This window comes from Oncorhynchus mykiss, chromosome 16 (genome assembly GCF_057628025.1).
Source record: "Oncorhynchus mykiss isolate SJ-2025 chromosome 16, ASM5762802v1, whole genome shotgun sequence".
In the NCBI taxonomy this organism is placed as follows: Eukaryota; Metazoa; Chordata; class Actinopteri; order Salmoniformes; family Salmonidae; genus Oncorhynchus; species Oncorhynchus mykiss.
This window is the reverse complement of record NC_143037.1, coordinates 57,478,118-57,494,726: the sequence shown is the minus strand read 5'-3', so window position 1 is coordinate 57,494,726 and position 16,609 is coordinate 57,478,118. Positions and strand designations below refer to the sequence as shown.

The following is a 16,609-nucleotide window of genomic DNA, read 5'->3' as shown; positions in this document are numbered from 1 at the left end:
TTCATTCTGCTGGTGAATTATACAACCTATAAAATGACATCCCCACATTTCGGAAATGGCTGAGGGAGGGAAGGTGTGTCTGGCAGCCTTGGCTTGTATCGTCGGATGTGCTGTGGCACAAAATTGATATGTTAGGAAAACCAATCTGTGTTTCTCTCAGTCTGGCTGGCTGCCTGTCGCCGCTGTCACGGTTGGAGCGGATCCACACATTTTGAAATATTCATGCTCCAACCACAATAATATTGTGGACAAAAAAACGCCAACCCCCGCGCTCTATGCATTTGCTCTCTCCTGATATCCGAGCTGAGCTGAGAACAGTCAGTCAGTAGCCACGAGGAGGCGAGGGTCTGGCAGATTAGGCAGGCAGCCCTGCTGGGTGTCATTGCTCGATCGCCTTGCTCGCACACCAACAATATTTGCTGTGAAAAGTAGGTTATGCTGGCGAGCCGCCCTCTCCGTGATTAGGACGGATAGGCCTACATGTCATTACGCGCAAAGCAGGCTAGCCAAAGTGGCACTTGTGATATCATAGTGAACTAGTGTGAGGAAGAAAATGCCGTTTAACAGGTTACATTAAAACTGGATATCATTCCATGATATTCCTAGATTTAATAAAAATAATGTATCTGGATAAACACACTTTTGTATTAATGGAAAGTTCTTGAAATGTGAAGCGCCGCCAAAGCGGGGTGCTGTTTAACTCTAGCCGTCCATAGTCTCAATGGTGACTCCCTGTTTAAATAAAGGTGAAATATAAAAATAAAAAGTAAATAAATGATGAACGACATGTGTGAACGAGAGGCTTGTAGAATCATGACTCTTTCGAGTTTTCAGTTCATCGTTGGCCGGTAGTTGGTCCTGCGTGCTCTGGGAATTACTGACTCAAATGAACGAAACTAGTAGAAATATTCGTTATTTTGATTGAACGAGTCGAAAGGACCCGAACTTCCCATCACTACTATACATTCTAAAATGCACGCGCGCCCGTAGACCTATACGTGCATTAAAAATATACATATAAATAAATGTTGCATGACCAATGTTGTACAATTTTGCATTAACGTAGTTGGTTGGCCTCTGGATAAAAGCATGTGTTATTTTCTTGAAATTTCATACATTTATTCACGCGCAACCCATATTCTGAGTAGGGGGTAAGTATTTTGAGTAGGAGCTATGCTTTAACTTAACAGGTCTTGTGTGGACTCAAATGGTCCGATGCAGCAGGCCTATTTGGAGTGCCGCTATCCGCTGTAATGAGTTCGATCACAGCGCGACTAAATATGACCCAACATTTCTAGTAATTTCTCGTCGGAAAGATATCCATGTTGTGGACTGCTTACAGCTTACAGCTGCTTACTGCTTTTGAGAGTTCTGCCCCTGAACAAGGCAGTTAACCCACTGTTCCCCGATAGGCCGCCATTGTAAATAAGAATGTGTTCTTAACTGACTTGCCTAGTTAAATAAAGGTTAAATAAAAAAAATATGTAAAAAATGTATGTTATGTTGGCTACTTTCAGCATAGTCGACATGGGCGCAGTCCACGGTGTTTTAGTGCTGAAAACTCCATAGCCTGTTCGTGCGCCCATCTCTCCCATCACATTTTTGTCTTATTTTATTACTTTTGTGGGTCTGATGGACCCAGAATATTTTGTTTTTTTTAAATATTGTAGGCGGGAACATGATCAATGGGAGAACCATCCAAATAATACATATGTAGTTCGTTGCATTCATTTTTGCACCAGGCGATCAATTAATCTATCAGTTCTAAACATGCATATTGCTTCTCTATGCTGCCTGTAGCATGATCTTTTTTTATGCGCGCATATAGGCCTATGAAGGACAGCTGTTGGTCGGAGAACGTGTCCAGAGTCGCGGAGCAGCTTATGAATCCTGCAGTGGAATTCATTGCGGCTAGCCTGCAGGTCAAACGAGCGAGTCACTCAGAAAAGATTAAAAAAGAACGAATCGTTTGCAAACTGTACATCACTAATTTATAGACACCATTTTCAAAAAACTGTTGTGTCCAAATTTAACTGGGTGGCTCCCCTCCACGCAACCGTGGATCCATAAACGCATCCTCACTGGGAGTCCCCTATCTATCTACCGCGAGCCGCAACGCAAGACCCTGCTTTTCAACGGTGTGAGTTACCATGGGAACAGCGAAAGTGGGAGTACTTTTAGCCTGTGGGGGATTATACCCCGCCGAGGGGTCGAGTGTGCAGGGAGGGAGGGGCACTGTGGAGGCTTTCTTTACTCATTTTGCCTGCCAGTCACATACTCCTTAGCCTAATTGCATGCCCCCGGCCCCGCTCTCCTTGTCTGACCAGGCCGGGTGCCACAGAGTCCCCAGACCCTTTCCCTGAAATCCCGAGCGGCAGGTGGTAGTGGCGGCACGGTTTACATCTGGCCTCGACTGGAAATTATGCGGCAGTATATATTCACAAGAGGTGTGAGGGAACGCACATAGATTGACGGATAGGCCAGTCGTGTCATTTGCCAATGCCAACCAATCGCCTGTTGTCTTCGACATCGATCATTTATGGGAAAGGAAGAAGGACAGGGCCCTGACCGTCCTGCCACTTAGACAGGTCGACACAGAGGGTCGCTATCCGGGAAGACCCACTCCATCCCTCCTCTCTCTGATGGCATATGGCAGCAGCTGCGTGGCGCGTGTGGGGTGATTGTGTGACTCTTGCAACAGCTTATATAGGGCCTATGGGTTGCGCGTGAATAATACAGCAATAAGCCTCTGCACGCTACGTTGACGTGAATACCAAACAGCCAAGAAAGGTAACGGGCCCTTAGCTCTCCTTGATCTCACAGTTGATTAGAGACCATTCATTTATTCATTGTTCGGGCCTTGATTCCTATTGCAACCTGTTTTCCTCTCATGTTTGAAGTGTGTTTTCCTTCTTACCTTCAACAGTCAACCAAAAGGATGATGATGTCATTAATTATTTGGGGGAGATTAACCCTATGTGATAAGGCCACATGGTCCATATGTTCATTATCTGGCTGCTAGTTTATTAGATTCAGACAGGGGCCTAGAGCTTGGCCAATTTGATCATGAAATTACTGGCTCTACCATCCTATACACAAACACATCAACCCACCATTCTGGGTTCCATTATAAATCAACACTTTTTGAAACAACCATGTGGCAAGGTAAAACATTTGAACAAATTGGAAAGAGTTCTCTGTCCTATAAACATTTAAAGCAAATATAATGAAAATCTCTTGATATGAAGGAGAGGTTTACTGACACCCCCCCACCCACAGTTTTATTCAGGGCACAGAGTTTTGTTTATAAAACAAGTGATGAGAGAGACCTTGTGGATGGACGAAGGGAAAGTGTCACAGAGAAAGAGACAGAAGTACATTTTCAGTGTGGGCAAACAACAACAAACACATGTTTTAAAGGATGCTCTGGATGAGTGTGTGCCTTAAGTATATTGTATGCGTGTCAGAAAAATTGTGCATGTGTATTTGTGTGTGTGTGTTCATAGTTTTTTAGGCCAGCTGTGTGTTGTCTCTTATCAGCCAGTGACCCAAATCACTGAATAAAGAGAAAGGGAGAGAGAGAGAGAGAAAGAGAGAGAGAGAGAGGTGGGGGTGAAGAGCGGGAGAGAGAGTAAGTTGGCATTTAAAAAGGAGAACAATGAAAAATTATGCAGCACAGATATAAATATCAGACCTTGGTATTCCATAGCATTCCCTGAACAATGCTTTTACCATTGCTCACACAATCTCCCCAAGTCTATTCCCATAGAATGTATCAAACTGCCATGGCACTGATTATGGAAATGTTTTGTTCTGAAGAATGTGAACATTCAGATAGAACACAGATGTAAAAATGGCAAGAATGAAATCTTTGACCATGAGGAAATATTCAGAACATAAATCCCTATTGCCATATTACTAATGACAGGCAAAACTGATCCCTCGAAATACAATGTCTAAACACAGAATCACATAGTCACTGCAATAAATATAGATTGAGATCTAGATCAGTAGGCTACATGATGAGGTCATGAGATTCTAGAGCAATATTTGCCAGGTCTAAGAGCTAGCAGAGCCACAGCACTATCAGGCTGGATCTATCCAAGCTGGATTCATATCAGATGAGATTAGGCTGGATGGAGGATCCCTATCACACTACTGTGGTCTGGGTTGCATGAGACTGGCTCCTGGTGGCCGCAGGCCCAGGTCGAACTGGAATCTGGATCCATTTCAGATGGGAACCCTACCAATACAAATTGCATCAGCAGCAGCAGCAGCTGAATGTCTGGATCTCTATCACTGGGTATTGTAGGTATCACTATCAGCAGAGATCTGTAGGACTTTATGAGACTCATCAGCATTAGCTAAAGAAGTGTATTATCTGTATAAGCAGAGCTACTAAACTAGGGTCCTGGAGGGCTTGAACCCAGCAGGGGGCCTCCCAGCCCCAGCCTCATTCTGACTCCAGATCATTATTGCTGGATGTGCAGTTACTTTGATATAGGATCTTCTCAACCATTTGGCTGGTTAAGAGGATATTGGATTAAATGGAAGTGCTGGGAGAGGGTCAATATCCATGCTGGTACCTCTTCCCCTTTCACAACAGTTGAACAGTTATGTGATCTGATCAGCTAGTAAACATGTGAATGTTTGAATGTAGACTTAAGATTGCACACACATAGCATGCCTACATAAACGTCTGAGGAAACAGAATCAGGAAATGAATGATTAAAAGCAGTTAAAGCGGCAGTCAGCAGGAGAAACAATAGCAAGGCTTCTCCCCGCCCCTGTTCCCTTAAAAAGCTGAGGGATGGGGCTGAAGAAATGTAACCACTCTCAAATTCAGACAGAGCTGTGGATGCAAGGACTGACCATCCATTACAGGCAGCCTGTGGGTACCAACATTGGGGAGGATGGCTCATTGTAATAGCTAGAATAGAATAAATGGAATGGTATCAAACATCTGGTTTCCATGAGTTTGATACCATTCCATTTACTCCATCCCAGCCATTATGAGCTGTCCTCCCCTCACCAGCCTCATCTCCTGAGCCATCCATATCAATTATAGTTTTAACCATGTTTTAAGGCTATATAGTGTTAATGTACATCTACTTTGTTTACAAATATTGGAATAAAATAAACTTATATTTTGGCTTCTAATTGGGTACAACAGTTAAACTCAGCTCATGAGGCAATTACATTATATTCTACAAGAATCTATGGTTACACACCATTCATGTATACATCTAAAAATGGATGCAGCAACTGCTGATTGTCCCTTTAAATAATCATAATGCACTAATTCAGAGAATCATTAAAAAAATGGATGGTTGGTCTCATTTGCTCACAATTAGGTATCCAGTATACAGAAATTCTAATTCAACCAGTTCCCTAATTTGTATTCAACCAGGGTAGAGTGCGGAGAGAAAGGAAAGGGAGCCACAGAACGAGAGAGGGAGAGAGAGGCAGCGAGGGCTGGATGACAGCTGTTGCATGAGGAGTTTATCTGATTAAATCTGTCCATCTCCGGGCCCCTGCCCCTGCCATCAACCAACAACTACAACCCAACCCCCACAAATTCAAGTTCTCCTCTCACCACACTCTGCACATTCAAAGACACTATGGGACACGTTCAACAGGAGCCACATTCACTTGGAAATAACCAAGCCTGATGTGCAAAATTGCCCATGTGTTATAAAGACACAATTTATCTTTTGGATAGAATCCCTATCGGTCTCTTCGTCACAGTCACCACTGCCTCTGTGTTCAAAGTGTTCATTAAGTAGAAAATATCCTGGATGTTCTAACTGATATCAGTCAATGTGTTTTTGTGTTACACATCATTTATGTTATCTCTCTGCTCCTCAGTCTCGCTGTTAGCCTCACTCCACCCCCAATCTCTCATCCTGTCGTTTCCTGGTATACCGAGCCAGTCAGCCAAAGCACTTAAATACACATCAATATCAGTAGCCTAGCCTAGCCTACTCCCTCCCTCCCTATTTTTCTCCTCCACACCACCCATTTCTCCCCCCTCCCTTCTGTGCTCTCCTGCATTCTCTCTCTCTGGCAACCACAAAGAACTCTATTCTCATGGGCATCCCTGACCTCATTCATCTCCCTGTTTCCCCCCTCCTTTAAGACAGTAGATTTGCTCATAGCATTTACTCTGCATGCTCTCCTCCTTTCCCTTTGTATTCATCCCTCCATTTTTGAACTCCTTTCATGTTTGCATCCCCTTTTCTCTCTCTCCTCCCTCCATTGTCTCTGGGCAACCAAGGCCTGAGGGGAGTGATTGACAGGCAGGCGAAGGGGAGACGTGATAGCAGGAGATGAAAAGCAAGGCTGCCTGCTGGTGGACTGTCTGTCAGGTGGTTGAAATATGTCAGTAGACCTCCATCCTGTGGCTATGTTCATGTACTGCATGACCCCTGCCTATTCTTGTCAGACTTCTAAAGCCAGACTTGCTTAACTCATTGGCTGTGGGGAATGGGAACACGGGAACACACACACACACACACATTTCCAAACTGCAATAACCAGGCCCGTATTCCCAGGATTTAAAAAAGCTAAAGTCATAGCATTGCATCATGTTGCACCAGAAATCTAGCCAGTATATGGCAATCTGAATATGAATTTACTCACAAATATGAAAGAGAATGGTTAATAAACTATGGGAAATCAACTAGGCTTTAGTGCTGTAAACATACTGCCTTCTATTCCCCTGCTAAATGGATAAATAAAACTGCTGGAGTCAGAAACAGCTGATTCCACACAGTTCAGTGTAACACTGAACTTAGTGTCACCCCATACATCTGCTCTGTAAAACCCTGTCTCTCTCAAGAGGTTTGGTCTGGCGCCAGCAAACCGTCTCCACCTTGCGTCGGGAAGACTGTGGGGGTAAAAGAGCAGAGGTGTGTGTATGGAGATATGGGGTGTATTTATTAGGCACTAAACAGAAAGAAGCAGAATTAAACAGGGAGTGACTACCGAAATATGTCCAATCAGAAAGGCTCAATTTCTTTTTACATTGCAAAGCATTTTACTACAGTGTGTCATAATGAATAGTTCAGTGGAGGCTGGTAGGAGGACCTATAGGAGGAATAAAACCATGTTTGACTCCATTCCATTCCAGCAATTACAATGAGCCTATCCTCCTATAGCTCCTCCCAGCAGCCTCCTCTGGAATATGTTTACCCATGGTGGTGGTGATTGGGAGGCCAGACAGCTGAAGCCTGTGGAGAGCTCCAATGCCAGCTGTTCCATCTCATTTTGGAGGGGGTGGGGGGGGTCAAAAGGACACCAGGGGGAGGGGAAAATAATCACTCCATCTTTCATACAGAGCATAGAGCTTGGTGTGGCAGGACCAGCTAATGATGAGGAGAGAGCTCTTACTTTCCCCAATTATTCTCAATAGTCGCCAACGTGGGGAAGATTCTAATTGCGTGGCCCCGTCACCCATTTTAATTGCCTAGGGTGAACTTGAGCATCCATGTACCTTTCTTTTATTAGTGCTATGATTGGGTAAATTATCTGATATTACCTACAAATGAATTATTCTCATAACCAATTATTTCCATAATCCCCAGGCATTATCCAACCATCTAGATTTTTCCCTGTAATTTGTCACACTTAAAAGCTGGAATACTTAGCTGCTAAAAACATTTTTGGACTTATTAATGAATTATATATACACCAATTGATTCTTGAATAATATAACTTATGCCTCATGAGTTTAGTTCTACTGTCGTACCTCATCAAAACCCCAAATAAAAGCTTGTTTTACTCCAATGTTTGTAAACAATATTTACTGAACAAAAATACAAATGCAAAATTTTACTTAGTTACAGTTCATATAAGGAAATCAGCCAATTGAAATAAGTATGAATTTGGCCCAAATCTATGGCTTTTACATGACTGGGCAGGGGTGCAGCCATAGGTGGGCATTGGAGGGCACAGGCCCACCCAATCAGAATGAGTTTTCCTCCACTAAAGGGCTTTATTAAAAGACAGAAATACTCAACACCTCTTCCCCTCAGATGATTCCGCAGCTGAAGAAGCTGGATGTGGTGGTCCTGAGCTGGCGTGGTTACACGTGATCTGCAGTTGTGAGGCCGGTTCTCTGGCAACAGCTCTGGTGGAAATTCCTGCAGTCAGCATGCCAATTGCACACTCCCTCAACTTGAGACATCTGTGGCATTGTGTTGTGTGACAAAACTTCTAATTTTAAAAGTGGCCTTTTATTGTCCCCAGCACAAGGTGCACTTGTGTAATGATCATAATGTTTAATCAGCTTCTTGAGATGCCACACCTGGCAGGTGGATGGATTATCTTGGCAAAGGAGAAATGCTCACTAACAGGGATGTAAACACATGTGTGCAAGTTTGAGAGAAATAAGCATTTTGTGCATATGGAACATTTCTGGATTTTTAAAATTTCAGTTCATGAAACATGGGATGAACATTTTACATGTTGCGTTTATATTTCCGTTCAGTGGAAACAAACACTGTATAGCCTCAAAACATGGTTAAACTATCATTTTGATATAATGGATGGCCAGTCCATGCATCTCCAGCTCTGCCTATGAATTTGAGGGTGGTTAATCTTCTTCAGGCACATCCTTCAGCTTTCACCAAATCAAAGTCAGGGTGACCGCTTTGTTATTGGTTCAATTAAGGATTCTAGAGTTAAAGTGACCAAATAGTGGAACACCGTGCTGCAATATGACACATACAAACCTTCACACACAGCAGCGGGGTCACCGAGTTCAACACTTATTTATTGATCAAATCAGTGAAGGTGAAAAATATTTTGATCTGATGCACTGTTGACAAAAACTTTGTGGAAGAGAGTTAGAGAGAGCAACAAAAAAAAGTCTGACCCAAGATTCACGCACACCAACACACAAAACGTACATGATAATAAATGTCCAAGATATGGCACAGAGCGACAATGGAGAAGTGGCGTCTGGCGCAGTCACAGGAGAAGTACTGCAGTGGTGGTGGTGGAGGGTTAGTCCATGGCACATACACAATGCAGTCGGGAAGTATTCAGACACACAATACTCCATAATGACAAATCAAAAACAGGTTTGTAGAAATGTTTGAAAAAAAAAAAGAAAAAAAAAGAAGAAGAAATACCAGAAAATGCTGCATTGAAGGTCCCCAAGAACTCTGTGTCCGAGACTGGTCAGGATCGAAGGAAAGATTAACAGAGCAAAGTACAGAGAGATCCTTGATGAAAACCTGCTCCAGATTGCTCAGGACCTCAGACTGGGGTGAAGGTTCACCTTCCAACAGGACAACGACCCTGAGCACATCGGCAAGACAATACAGGAGTGGCTTCGGGACAAGACTCCGAATGTCCTTGAGTGGTCCAGCCAGAGCCCGGACTCAAAGTGAGGTGTCTTTTATACTGATAACAAGTTCAAACAGGTGCCATTAATACAGGTAACAAGTGGAGGACAGAGGAGCCTCTTAAAATAATAAGTTACAGGTCTGTGAGAGCCAGAAATCTTGCTTGTTTGTAGGTGACCAAATACTTATTTTCCACCATAATTTGCAAATAAATTCATAAAAAATCCTACAATGTGATTTTCTGGATTTTTTTCCCTCATTTTGTCTGCCAGTTGAAGTGTACCTATGATGAAAATTACAGGCCTCTCATCTTTTTAAGTGGGAGAACTTGCACAATTGGTGGCTGACTAAATACTTTTTTTGCCCCACTGTATGTGAGAATGCTGTTTATTGACTACAGCTCAGAGCTCAACACCATAGTGCCCACGAAGCTCATCACTAAGCTAAGGCCTCTGGGACTAAACACCTCCCTCTGTAACTGGATCCTGGACTTCCTGATGGGCCGCCTCCAGGTGGTAAGAGTAGGCAACAATACTTCTGCCACGCTGATCGTTAACACTGGGTCCCCTCAGGGGTGTGTACTTAGTCCCCTCCTGTATTTCCTGTTCACCCAAGACCGTGTGGCCAAACAACTCCAACATTAAGTTTGCTGACGACAACAGTGGTAGGCCTGATCACCGAAAACGATGAGACGGCCTATAGGGAGGTGGTCAGAACTGTCAGAACTGGTGGTGCCAGGACAACAACCTCTCAATGTGAGCAAGACAAAGGAGCTGATCGTGGACTACAGGAAAAGTCGGGCCGAACAGGCCCCCATTAACATTGACTGAGCTGTAGTGGAGCGGGTAGAGAGTTAAGTTCATTGGTGTCCACATCACCAACAAACTATCATGGTCCAAACATCCCAAGACAATCGTGAAGAGGGTACGACAGACCCCCCTCCCCCTCAGAAGACTGAAAAGATTTGGCATGGGCCGCCAGATCCTAAAAAGGTTCTACAGCTGCACCATCGAGAACATCCTGACCGGTTGCGTCACCGCATAGTATGGCAACTGCTCAGCATCTGACCGTAAGGCGCTACAGAGGGTAGTGTGAACGGCCCAGTACATCACTGGGGCTATAGTTGGGGAATTTGGGTCAGTTCATGGGGCTATAATTCTGGCTTTCGTTGGGGTATTTGGGGCTATAGCTGTGGAATGGGAGGAAGGTGAAGAGTGTCTAGTGCGCTATGGTAGAGCTCTCTTAGTGCTCTCAACAACTGCAGCCGACAAAACATCTGATTGAAGAGGTGAGGCAACGGCTCCTGTAGAGGGGGAAAGAGGGGATATAGAGAGAGATTGAAAAAGAGGGGGGAGTATGGAGTGAACTTGGTGTGAACTGTAATCAGTTTAAATCTAAAATAACCTGTACTCTATCAGTACACCATGTTTTCAGGCCTGGTATGGTCGGTCATAGGCCATTAACACAATGTGCCAAACATCGAGGAGCATCACACATGCAAACAGATATGTAATTCTGCATACTGCGAGACCACATGCTGTAATTAAACCTAACCTAAATTAACTACCCCCACCCTCAACACAGACAGACAATCATAGCGGAAATATTAGGGAGTGCTCACCCCAAGGACGTGGACTCTGTTGTAATAAGAGCTAAAATCCTTACTGAGGGACACCAGGAACTTGCAGATCTGGGAGACACATTGCACACACATTAAACATACATTATATGAGCATTCATTTACCTACTGTTCAAGTCAAAAGTTTGGACACCTACTTATTCAAGGGGTTTTATTTCATGTTTTCTACATTGTAGAATTGAAATAACACATTAAATCATGTAGTAACCAAAAATAGTGTTAAATCAAAATATATTTTATAATTCTTCAAAGTTGCAACCCTTTGCCTTGATGACAGCTTTGCACACTAGGCGTTCTATCAATCAGCTTCACCTGGAATGCTTTTCCAACAGCCTTGAAGGAGTTCCCACATGTGCTGAGCACTTGTTGGCTGCTTTTCCTTCACTCTGCGGTCCTCATCTCATCTCATCCATCAACTCATCCCAAACCATCTCAATTGGGTTGAGGTCGGGTGATTGTGGAGGCCAGGTCATCTGATGCAGCACTCCATCACTCTCCTTCTCGGTCAATTAGCCCTTACACAGCCTGGAGGTATGTTGGGTCACTGTCCTGTTGAAAAACAAATGATAGTCCCATTAAGCCCAAACCAGATGGGTTGGCGTATCGTTGCAAAATGCTGTGGTAGCCATGCTGGTTACTGCCTTGAATTCTAAATAAATCACTGACAGTGTCACCAGCAAACCACCTCCATGCTTCAGTGGGAATCACAGATGCGGAGATAATCTGTTCACCTACTCTGCGTCTCACAAAGACACGAAGGTTGGAACCAAAAATCTCAAATTTGGACTCAAACAAAAAGGACAGATTCCCACTGGTCTAATGTCCATTGCTCGTGTTTCTTCCTTTCCTGTGGCGGTGCTCGTGCGAGCCAGTTTCATCATAGCACTTGATGGTTTTTGCGACTGTACTTGAAGAAACTTGCAAAGTTCTTGACATTATCCAGATTGACTGACCTTCATGTCTTACAGTAATGATGGGCTGTCATTTCTCTTTGCTTATTTCAGCTGTTCTTGCAATAATATGGACTTGGTCTTTTACCAAATAGGGCTATCATCTGTATACCACCCCTATCTTGTCACAACACAACTGATTGGCTCAAACGCATTAAGGAAAGAAATTCCACAAATGAACAAGGCACACCTGTTAATTGCAATGCATTCCAGGTGACTACCTCGTGAAGCTAGTTGAGAATGCCAAGAGTGTGCAAAGCTGTCATCAAGGCAAACGGTGGCTACTTTGAAGAATCTCAAATATATAGATTTTTTGTACACTTTTTTGGTTATAACATAAATACATGTGTTATTTCATAGTTTTGATGTCGTCACTATTATTCTAAAATGTATAAAACAGTAAACATAAAGAAAAACCCTGGAATGAGTAGGTGTGTCCAAACTGAAACTGATATTTTAAATGCACTTATTATTTTAAATCTCACCCGTTCAGTCTTCAGGTTGACTCTGGCCCCTCCATCACACCCCAACGTCTGTCCTGTTTGTTCGAGAAGCTCAGAGAATGGAATGAGGTAATCGAACAGAAGCAGCCACTCCCCCTATGAAACAGGAAAAGACACCATGACTGTGGAGAATAGCAATCTCTGGAGGACCTGAGTACAAATGAAACATATCTAGACCCATATTCACAAAGCGCCTCAGAGTAGAAGTGCTTGGAAGAATCCAGGATCAGGTCCTCTCCCATCCCACAGGAGGTTGGTGGCACCTTAATTGGATAGAACCAGCTTGTGGTAATAACTGGAGCGGAATCAGTGGTAGAAATGGTATAAAATACATCAAACACATGGTTTCCAGGTGTTTGATGCCATTCCATTCACTCTGTTCCAGCCATTTTTGTGAGCTGTCCTCCCCTCAGCAGCCTCCTGTGCCCCATCCATGTAATGACCTAAAAGGCTAAACTGATCCTTGATCAGCACAGGCTCTGTAATGTGTGCTGTGGAGCAGTCATTTAACAAATGATAGGCCTACCTCTTCTTTTAGAGCTGAGAAGTCCAACTGGGAGCCCTCTGGGATTTCAGGGTAAAGTCCTGTAGGATGCAAATAAGGAGGAACTGAACATGCAGCATGAGAAAGACAGAGTACAATGTAGGATGTACATGTTTGCTTGGTATGGTCTGCACTAGTATGCATATACAACATGGCAGTGTAAAGGAGGCAGGTAGCCTAGCAGTGCAATGTGTGGGTCAGATGGCTCAGTTTGTGGTTTGACTACAAAATAACATACGCACTACAGTACGTGGCCTAAGTGTTTTCTGGGTCACTTTGGATAATGGCATGTTCAAAACAACTGAGCTCAAACCATGACGTCAGTGATCTTCAGGTCTGAAAGTTGGAGCTCTAGAAAGAGGCCTGTGTTCCCTAGTTGGATGACCGTTTAAATACATTTTTCTCAGTTGGAGCGAATTTATTTCACAGTTCCCAGTTGTTTTGATTGCACTGAGGTCGGAAGTCTGAGATTTCCCAGTTGTTTTGAATGCGGCATTATCAAGTCAGTCACGTCTGCTAAAGGACATCATCATATCAATCATCATCCAGTTGCCTTGCGTGTCCCCCCCCCGTCTCACCTTTCTCCACACCTCGCTGGTAGCTGTCAAATAGGGTGTGCAGCCGAGCACAGTTGTACATGACGAAGACTCCACCTCTGGGGCCCTTGGTGGACAGGCTGCCTTCCCTCTGCACGTCCAGGGTGACCTGTGTGTGGAAACAGCTATCAGTCAGCTCTGACTCAACACAACGCCAGCCAGACACAAACCCCCTGGAGAGCAAGGTAGGCCAGCACGCTACAGAGCTATACCAGTTCATATACAGTATGAAACCTTAGAAATCAAAAACGTACTAAGATCAGATAATATTCATATATTAGCCATTTCTGAGACTCACTTAGATAATTCGTTTGATGATACAGTAGTAGCAATACAAGGATATAACATCTATAGATGAGACAGGAATACTTATGGGGGAGGTATCGATATATACTCACTCAGAGCCATATCCCTGTAATGCTTAGAGAAGATCTTATGTCAAGTGTTATTGAAGTGTTGTGGTTGCAGGTTCACCTGGCACATATAAAGCCTTTACTTTTGGGGTGTTTCTATAGGCCACCAAGTGCTAACAGTCAGTATCTAAAAAATGTGTGAAATGCTTGATAGTGTATGTGATGTAAACAGATCTACTTTCTTGGGGACCTGAATATTGACTGGTTTATCAAGCTGTCTGCAACCAATCAGCTGCTTGCTGGAATCCAGGAAGCTATTTCCTGAAATACATGCATACAAACCCAGAACAACACAGAAACTGGGGAACTTAACAGTCACTGTATGCTGTAGCTTTAAGATTTTGCTTCAGTGTAACTAAGGGGTCTAGCCCGAACCATGAAAAACAGCCCCAGACCATTATTCCTCCTCCACCAAACATTACAGTTAGCAATATGCATTAGGGCAGGTAGCAGTCTCCTGGCATCCGCCAAACCCAAATTTGTCCGTCGGACTGCCAGATGGTGAAGCGTGATTCATCACTCCAGAGAACACGTTTCCACTGCTCCAGAGTACAATGGCGGCAAGCTTTACACCACTCCAACAGACTCTTGGCATTGCGCATGGTGATCTTAGGATTGTGTGCAGCTGCTCGGCCATGGAAACCCACTTTAATTAATCTCCCGACGAACAGTTATTGTGCTGACGTTGCTTCCAGAGGCAGTTTGAAACTCGGTAGTGAGTGTTGCAACCGAGGACAGGAGGTTTTTACGTGCCACGGGCTTCAGCGGTCCCGGTCTGTGAGCTTGTGTGGCCTACCACTTCGCAGCAGAGCCGTTGTTGCTCCGAGACATTTCCACTTCACAATAACAGCACTTACATTTGACCGGGGCAGCTCCAGCAGGGCAGAAATTTGAAGAACTGACTTGTTGGAAAGGTGGCATCCTATGACCGTGCCATGTTGAAAGTAACGGAGCCCTTCAGTAAGGCCATTCTACTTCCAATGTGTCGAGGATAAGTACATTAGAGAGTGTCTAGTTTGAGAAACAGACGCCTCACAGTCCTCAACTGGCAGCTTCATTAAATAGTACCCGCAAAACACCAGTCTCAACATCAACAGTGAAGAGGCGACTCCAGGATGCTGGCCTTCTAGGCAGAGATGCAAAGAAAAAGCCATATCTCAGACTGGCCAATAAAAAGAAAAAAGATTAAAATGGGCAAAAGAACACAAGACACTGGACAGAGGAACTCTGCCTAGAAGGCCAGTATTCTGGAGTCGCCTCTTCACTGTTGATGTTGAGACTGGTGTTTTGCGGGTACGATTTAATGAAGCTGCCAGTTGAGGACTGTGAGGCGTCTGTTTCTCAAACCAAACACTAATGTACTTGTCCTCTTGCTCAGTTGTGCACTGGGGCCTCCCAGTCCTCTTTCTATTCTGGTTAGAGCCAGTTTGCGTCGTTCTGCAAAGGGAGTAGTACACAGCGTTGTACGAGATCTTCAGTTTCTTGGCAATTTCTCGCATGGAATAGCCTTCATTTATCAGAACAAGAATAGACTGACGAGTTTCAGAAGAAAGTACTTTTATTTCTGGCCATTTTGAGCCTGTAATCGAACCCACAAATGCTGATGCTCCTGATATTGCTGATAATGGGCCTCTATTTACATAGGTGTACATTCCATAAATTTAGAAAAGCAATTTCCAGCTACAGTAGTCATTTACAACACTGTATTTATGATCAATTTGATGTTATTTTAAATTGATTTTTTTTTTTGCTTTTCTTTCAAAAACAAGGACATTCCTAAGTGACCCCACACTTTTGAATGGTAGTGTACATAAGACCGAATCGAGCGGGTCTGTAACATTTGATACATTTGGTAGAAATCCTTCCTTAAGTTCTAGACCTCAGCTGAATCTGGTAATGAATGGTGTGGCTGTTGAACAAGTTGAGGAGACTAAATGACTTGGTGTTACCTTCGATTGTAAACTGTCATGGTCAAAACATGTATACTGAACAAAAATATAAACGCAGCATGTAAAGTTTCATGAGCTGAAATAAAAGATAACAGAATTTTCCATATGCACGAAAAGCTTATTTCTCAAAAAAATGTGCACAAATTTGTTTACACCCGTTAGTGAACATTTCTCCTTTGCCAAAGTAATCCATCCACCTGACAGGCATGGCATATCAACAAGCTGATTAAACAGCATGAGCATTACTTGTGCTGGGAACTATAAAAGGCATTTCTAAAATGTGCCGTTTTGTCACACGGGAAAAAAAGAAGAAACCTGCACACTGCTCGATAGTATCAATGCTCTTTAATAAGCTTTACGTATCAGCCTTGAGGCCTTCCTCAGAGCAACACATTGCTACAGATGATGTCTCAAGTTGAGGGAGCGTGCAATTGGCATGCTGACTGCAGGAATGTCCACCAGAGCAGTTGCCAGAGAATTGAATGTTAATTTTTACCGTAGCCGCCCCCAACACAGTTTTTAGAGAATTTAGCAGTATGCCCAACCGGCCTCACAACCGCAGACCATGTGTAACCACCCCAGCAAAGGCCCTCTACATCCCGCTTCTAAACCAGCGGGATCGTCTGGGACCAGCCACCCAAACAGCCGATGAAGGACTATTT

At 43.7% G+C, this 16,609-nt stretch overlaps 1 long non-coding RNA gene and 1 pseudogene across 2 annotated transcripts in view; both read right to left on the bottom strand.

Annotated features, from left to right (window-relative positions):
* Positions 1–8,748: 8,748 nt before the first annotated feature.
* On the bottom strand, positions 8,749–11,047 carry LOC149976935 (uncharacterized). The gene is made up of 2 exons (XR_016487399.1): positions 10,975–11,047; positions 8,749–10,656 (listed from the first exon to the last, which is right to left on the bottom strand). It is a non-coding gene; the product is annotated as an uncharacterized LOC149976935 (long non-coding RNA).
* Positions 11,048–11,129: 82 nt separating this feature from the next.
* Positions 11,130–16,609, bottom strand: part of LOC110492319 (DALR anticodon-binding domain-containing protein 3-like) — a 29,471-nt pseudogene continuing 23,991 nt past the window's right edge. The window contains exons 9-12 of the transcript XR_016487398.1: positions 13,568–13,694; positions 12,972–13,030; positions 12,428–12,541; positions 11,130–11,541 (exon numbers count right to left, since the gene is read on the bottom strand). The product of XR_016487398.1 is annotated as a DALR anticodon-binding domain-containing protein 3-like (transcript). The remainder of the gene's footprint in view (positions 11,542–12,427; positions 12,542–12,971; positions 13,031–13,567; positions 13,695–16,609) is intronic.